The sequence below is a fragment of the Montipora capricornis genome, chromosome 9, assembly GCF_036669925.1.
Source record: "Montipora capricornis isolate CH-2021 chromosome 9, ASM3666992v2, whole genome shotgun sequence".
In the NCBI taxonomy this organism is placed as follows: Eukaryota; Metazoa; Cnidaria; class Anthozoa; order Scleractinia; family Acroporidae; genus Montipora; species Montipora capricornis.
The window spans coordinates 50,813,658-50,821,157 of record NC_090891.1 but is presented as its reverse complement, the minus strand read 5'-3'; the positions used below and the strand labels follow the sequence as shown (position 1 = coordinate 50,821,157).

General features: G+C 36.1%; 1 long non-coding RNA gene across 1 annotated transcript in view; it reads right to left on the bottom strand.

Annotated features, from left to right (window-relative positions):
* Positions 1-1,720, bottom strand: part of LOC138015639 (uncharacterized) — a 30,038-nt gene extending 28,318 nt beyond the window's left edge. Inside the window, exon 1 of the long non-coding RNA XR_011125593.1 lies at positions 1,537-1,720. This is a non-coding gene — a long non-coding RNA (uncharacterized lncRNA). The remainder of the gene's footprint in view (positions 1-1,536) is intronic.
* Positions 1,721-7,500: the final 5,780 nt, after the last annotated feature.

Here is a 7,500-nt window from a genome sequence, read left to right as displayed (position 1 = left end):
AGATTGTTTGAACGAATGTAGTAGTTGTGAATTTTTTTTAATGTACTCGTTTTGATGAGAAGGGTGAAAAATATTTGTGTGACTATTGTTCTCAATTTTGTCCTTGTACTAATGCAATATTACTGTCTGATGTCACTGAACAGCAATTAAAAAAAAAATTTAGTTCGTAGAAGGGTACATTTATTAGAAAAACAAAAACGACAAGAAGAAGAAGTTTTAAAAAGCAGCAAAGAACAAAAAATTATTAATGCACGTTTTAGTAAACCGATATTTACTATAGCTACTAATATCTTGACATATGATAATTTTGGTTTGATATTGCATAATCAATTACGTTGTGATTTCTGTTGAGTCATATTACATCGTGACAGACCTTTCGATTATAAACCATTTAATTGTGATGGTAAAACATTATGTTTAAATTGTAGATCGAACAACTATTGCATTTCTAAACAGTGTTCTTTGTTTTGATAGGTGATTGGAACTATTGAATTCCCACCCTAGTCAGAGATTTTCTCTGTCCTTATGTGGCCCCATTTCCATCAGTGGCGCTAACGCTCACATGGTTCTATGTGGGATAGAAATCTAGCACTTCACATTACACTCTATTCAGTTAACTCTGTTTAAAATATAAGTGCTACACGGCCAACATTTGTATAAACGTAACCTTTCCTTGTACTTAAACGAATATTAGACTTGAAATCTGTAGATTATTTTTATAAATGAATCAATAATTTAGTCTATCCTCATTGTCACAGTTAGAATAACATCACGACATCGTCTTTCATCTGCTGTATTTTATTATGAATCATTTGGAGTCGTTTGTAGGTTCATTGAGTGAAGGATGTGAAGACTTTCAACTTATAGATACCATGGTCAATGAAAAAACAACACAAACAAAGGCAAAACTCAAGAAACAAAAACAAACGTCACATGCTTTAAACAAATTTTCGAAAACATTAAAACATTCCATGCGTGAAAATATAGTGGAGTTTCAGTTTGAACTTGAAAAGCACATGGCTTCGTTGATGAAAAACACAGATGATTTGGAATTTGTATTGTATGTCAACCAGCGTCAAATGGAAATTCAACCAATTTTCAAAGACTACACGAAATCTAAAAGACTTTCACAGATCGTTGGCAAATGTAACAGGATCTTCGAATGTCTACAAACGATGAGATGATGCAATGATGATTGCTACGCACTACGCATGTCTCTTTATACCACAAGGATGAGAAAATGTGTGTAACAGTAATATAAATAGTGTCTGTACGATACGTGAAATGTGGACAGTCAGTCCATAAAAGCGTGTTGTATATAAAACGTTACTAAATCAGATATAATTCGTTGATTCGCATGTCGATGATAAGAAATTGGGATCATTTGTAGCAGCTGATCACAACCCTCTATATAAAATATGACCAACTAAAAAACCCAAAACCACCCTATGCACGGGACGAAAAATTGGATTTACATAGCGTCAAATGTCTTGTCAAAGACGCGATAAAGACCGCGTTTGTTACAGCTTTACATACCTTTGACGCGCGTCAAATATTATCTTTGCGGTCGCCTTTGCAGGGGAGTCTCAGGTGGTAAAGGCCGTTTTTACCACAGTTTTACACCCAACCTTCGACAAGCGTCAAAGGTGTTATTTGACAGCCCTTTGTTACGCTCACAAAGGTGTCGTCAAAGATGTCTTAGCTTCAATTCAAAGACTTGGCAAAAGTGTTGTCAAAGATGTCTGAGATTTACGTCACAAGGTTGGCAAAGGTGTAGTCAAACATGTCTGAGATTCAGGTTAAAGATTTGACAAAGGTGTAGTCAAACATGTTTGAGATTCAAGTCAAAGATTTAGCAAAGATGTCTTGGGGTGTATTTATAGCTGTTGGCTTGAAGCGCTGAATTAAAAACTCAGATCTCTGGACTACTTTTCCTTAATCAGGACGGTAGAACAAAAACTTCTGAATTTTTCCAGCCGTAAAAGACACTGTTCAACTCAAACAACTGTCCATTATAAATGTACTTGAGTCTCAATTGAAATGTTTTTCAAATATCTGAAATATGTCTAGAGTGGCACTTCTGAAACCACTGTAGTCAAATTAATTTGCCATCCACCCCCGTGTTATGCCATATGAGAGATAGACTGAAATGCAGATACGACGAAAAACTGTGTTGTTCCATTTTTTATTCAAAGGAATTCATACTCTTGGCAAAATCAAGAATCTCACACCTTACATTCTGCAATATCTCTAGGAATCGTTTTTGTTGCTCATTTTTAAGTGATAGTATACATCAAAAATGTAAATGTAAAAGGGTATAAATAAATCGAAGGATGGGAATTAATTTTTTTCAATTCCCGTGATTCACTTCTTTCAAGGCTTCAATTTATTTATACCTGTAATATTTACCCTACACGCACAACAAGCGCCGTGTTATCAACAACTTTGTTGCATAACAAGTAAAATCACTGTCACGTAGAATTAGTTAAGTTAATTTATGACAAACAATCGTGCCGGGAAATAAATGTAAGTTCCAATTGTTCTATTTCCTCGATGGAGGTTAAGACTTCTTCAACAACGAACTATAGATATTCTTGGTGCCAAAAAATTGGTATTCTTCAAATGAGACGGCCATTGTTTAATGAGTAACTCCAACTCACACAATCGGTCACCCAATAAATGGTTTAGCAGCACGTCAATCAGGTATCAGGTATCAGGTATCAGGCAGGATTCCTGGTAGTATGCTGATGGGCTTCTTAGGTGAACCTTTGAAGTCACCTAAATCCACTTCAAAAGCTGAGAAAGTCCTCTTTAAAAATACAGTGAAATTCTGCTGCTATTCTACTGCATTTTTTGCACAGAACACATTTTTTCCAAAGAATGGTTATTTGTGCATAGAAGACAACCAGACATTCTCTATATATGCATTAGCATGGCTATTAGTAGTTAATAGTCAGCAAGTGCATCAACTAAAGATTTCCAATAGATTATCAACAGCATTTTGGGCGGTATGACGGTCAAGTTTCCTTGGTCAAACTCTCTTAATCTCTAATACTGGTTTAACGCTAATATTACCAAGTTTTAAGCACTGCGAAACAACGCGGATTGCCCACTGCGGGGCGTCTTGCGGGGCAATACGCCGCTCTGACAAGTTTTCTGGTTGCTGTTATCTTTTCCTATGAGGCCACCTAGGCGGCTCTTCTACGCAACGATTTTCTGTCCAAAGATCTCATCAGCATGTCGAGCTGGGTTGACCACCAAGGAAGCCTTTGTCATGAACTTCCTTTTCCTCTTCCTTTCTTCTTCGTTTTCAAGCTCTTCACTATCACCACTATCACCCGTCGGGGAGTTGTCTGATGACATTTACGAATTAAGACTTCAGCACAATTTCTTGCTTGATTATAATGGCCTCTTTTATCGAGACACTTTCTGTGAAATTAAAGGAAAAGGCAAAATAACTTAACCATGCTGAATTTCCACCTTTCTGCACTTTACTCACATTTCCCAGCATTTGTAGTGTCTCTGTATGCATTTCAGATATATAAAAAACAGACGACGACGACAAAAAAAAGAGTGGCAGATTAGGGCCAAGAAGGAAGTTCTGGACATTCTCAATCAGTCTTTTCTCCGTTTATGTGAATACCGGTAGTAAAGATCATTGGTCGCTGTTTAATCAGAGCAACCACAACAGAGAAGATCCTGTGGTCGTCGACAATTCATTGGTTTACAGTCAACCAAAACTAACCCGGCCTCTGAGCCCTCGACCTTTTGGTCAAGACTAGCCCGCAGGATACCCAAAATAAACCCAATAAACCTTTCCCCGATCCACTAAATCCTGAACGGTCCTTACCAGGCAAGTACTGCTGGTTGTATGTTCGATAGTTATCAGCGTTCCAGCGCTTTCTGAGCTATTACGTATGATCTTTATGGGCTATTGATGCCCTATTACAACAAAAAAAGGAACGGTAACTTATGTTAGTGTCTTCCTTTTGATCTAAAAGGATTCTATTTTGGAATCGAACGGACTAATCGAGCTAATTTTCCATGATGCAAATCCCTTCCTTAACCACACAAAGGAAAAGACACAAACAAATCGAGAGTATCAGTAAACCATAAGGTTCTGTGTCCTATCATAGGTAGCGCAAGCTCGATATATGTGTATCTGTACTATATCATGTACGAGTAGGAATTTTAAGATTTGTATGGGACAATGGTTTTTCGCAAAAGTAAAAAACATATATGTACAAATTTACGTTTTAAAATAAGAAATAGTTTCCCTCGCTTCAGTCTTGTGTTTCTTTGTCTTTGCTTCAGTTTCTGGGTCAATGAAGAGCGGTTTAGGTGGTTTTCGGTCCCTCTGCAATAGAGAGGGAAAAAAGGAGGAACTAAAAACCACCTAAATCGATCTTAATGGACCCAGAAACCGTACCAAAGACAAAGAAACAGAAGACTGAAGCGAGGTAAGCTGTTTTTTAATTTTAAATCGTAAACACTTTTTAAATTTTGAGAAAAGCCGTTTTCATCGTACAAACCCCTATATTTCTGCTATTGCATAAAAAAGTACAGTACAGATACACATATATCAAGCTTGGGCTACCTGTGGTGGAACGCAAAATTTGTTATGCGCAGTGAACGTTGCATCTGGTGACACTCCTTGCGAAAACATTGGGGAAGGAATCTGCGCTGCAAATAACCCAAGATGCCCCCCTTCAACAAGGGTAATTTATACTGTACGCAAAGGTGCAGAATATTTTGCTAGTACAAATCTATCATTTTCGTTTAGCGCCTCAGCTGTGAAGATTTCATTTAAAACTAATGCTGCTACTATCAGAAAATCAATTCTCATTTTAAGTGGATTTATACTGATGATGGTCAGTATAAAAAAAGCCCTAGAGTGCTGGATCGAGGACAATATGATGTCATTCTCAATCAGTAAACCGCAAACCTTTTCCAAGGGTAAAGGGTGGGGTTTTCTACCTAATAGTTGTCATGTCGGGTAGTTAAATTGATTTTGCAAATTCAATGTATTAATTTCTTCAGTTTTCAAAGTCTTCACCAAAGGGAACCCGGCAAAGCAGGAACCAAATAAAATGTATTCTAATATTTGAGAGCAAATACTGCAGCCTTACAGGCATGAGAGAATCAGTAACGATTTTCTTCTTACAGACCCTATCACAAGTGGAGTTTTGAGAAAATGAGTATTTAGCTCACCTGAAACCCACATAATATTACACATGTTTGCATTCATTTTACACTACTAACTGACAATCTCTCATCAACGTTTTGTTCTACCAACAGGCCCTGAAGATAAAACCTATACAAAATTAACCCTTTTAATTCAAATTGCCCAGGGGGAAGACGAGTGTGCTAATAACAATAGTATATGCCTTCTAACTCTAATTTTAGTAAAGGCTGCTAGGTTCTTGAAGTGCAGTATTTAATTCAATTGCACAACCTATGATTATCTCATTGCTAGTAGATGGAGGGAGAGGATTAATGGGGAAAGCAAATTGTGAATATAATTTCATATGCTATTGGTAAGTTGTTCTTTAGTTAATATAACACATGCATGTGTAAGTAATGAATGGGGTACTGTAAGAATGGCTATTACCTCATGACATCTTTGTAGTTTTCTTGGCATGTGTAAAATAATGTTCTGCATTCCTTCTCAGATCTGTTTTTGTCTTTGCATCTTTGGGAATAAAAAGAGGTCTTAATTTCTCCTACAGAAAGTTGATACCATGCACATATTAAGTAGTGCTTTATTAATGCATAGTGATATGACATGCGCACATCTGTACTTCATGAAAAGACAAATGCACTAATCTAATTAGGGTGCACACTGCTGCCAATAACTGATGACTGCAGACATGTACTCTATTGTTTGCAAAAAATGTGGGTGCTTTAATTAAGAAATAGCCTTGCATTCTTTGATGCAGATGCTCCTCATGCAATGGCAGTAGTGTTGTGATTGAATCTCTGCTGTTTTCTTCTTCTCTTCAAAGTTTCAATGTACCCCTGCCTGAAACATAATTGGCTAACCTAAAAACACAATTATTTTCAACCATGTTTTAAAAAAATAGTAAAATTATTTTTTGAATAATCTTACTTCTTATGATGTATCCTTGTTTGCCTTTGTCCATGGTACTGAATATTTCCAATATTTCTGTATTTACTACTTAATTTGTACTATTGAGGGGTTACTGGCTTTATGAATTGCAAATTAAAGTTAAAGGTAAAATGTCTGTCATTAATTCATTGTTATATATCAGACATACATTCTGCATGTACATTCACTTGAAATGTCAAAATCAGTATGTTTTCATGGGGATTAGATTAGACATTGACAGGGTCACACTTATTTTTCCTTAATCAATCACTGAAAACTTATGTCCCCATTAATTAATTTAATTAACCTTTTGACACCCAAACCGGTCAGACTTAGTATTTTACTCTGTCTAATGCCAGATGATTTTACTCGTCAATGGGGAACCCCCGGGAGTCAATGGGTTAATCTGAGCTACTTTGATTTTTTAGCTAATAATCAAAACGTTTTTTGATACTGAAAGACCCAAGATTCCTAGATTTATCTTCACCACCACTTGGTGAACAACATTCTCTAGTACAGATGATGAAGTGAGTTCCCTCAAACATTTTGATTTAACTTCTTCATATTAACATTCATGATGGTTTTACCTGAAAGTTAAGTCATAAGAAAATAATAATATATAGAGGTAAAGAGGTATAAGATTTATAAATTCGAAATGGTCTTAAATTTCATTGTGAAAATTTATGATCTTCCTGATTCCTACTTGGATCAGCAAGCTTGGTAAAGGATTATTTGCAACTAGATCCATTTTATTATAACAAAGCTCTTGTGGTTTATTATTTTCTTACCCATTGCAGACTCACCATGCACTTGGGAATCATTTCTTTCGAAGATTGGCTGAAATAAAACCAATAATGAAACAGATACTCTGAGACTTTCAGTCAAATGATCTGCAATAGGCATCTGGCAAAGAGAGCTTTCAGAGATCTATTACAGAAAGATGTAAGATGGTGTTAGACATGTTCTGCGAAGTTATCTTATTCTGAACACCAATGCAAGTCCTCTGTATTGTGCTATACAGCCGGAGTGGCGGAAAATTCGTGCACTGTTTCATTAAAAAAATAGTGACTTTTTTTTTCTTTTCCAGTTTCCCTACCTTTGTTTTTGAAATCCAGTGTAACGTGCTGGGAAATTATCTGTCACTTTTATTGCCATTACTTAAAAGTATAAACTAATCTCGAAGTGATAATCCTTCAATCGCTATAAACCTACACTCGGCAAAAAGGATGACTTACGTGTATGAAGCATAGCGGCTTTGTTGTGGACTGTGAGATGAAAAGTGAATGAAAAAGACTAATAATTTTTAGATTGGCTTTTTAGTTAGCTGAACCAAATAGAATACTACTAAATGTCATAACGCATACGTACCCAACTTCTTTTTTTTTTCCACT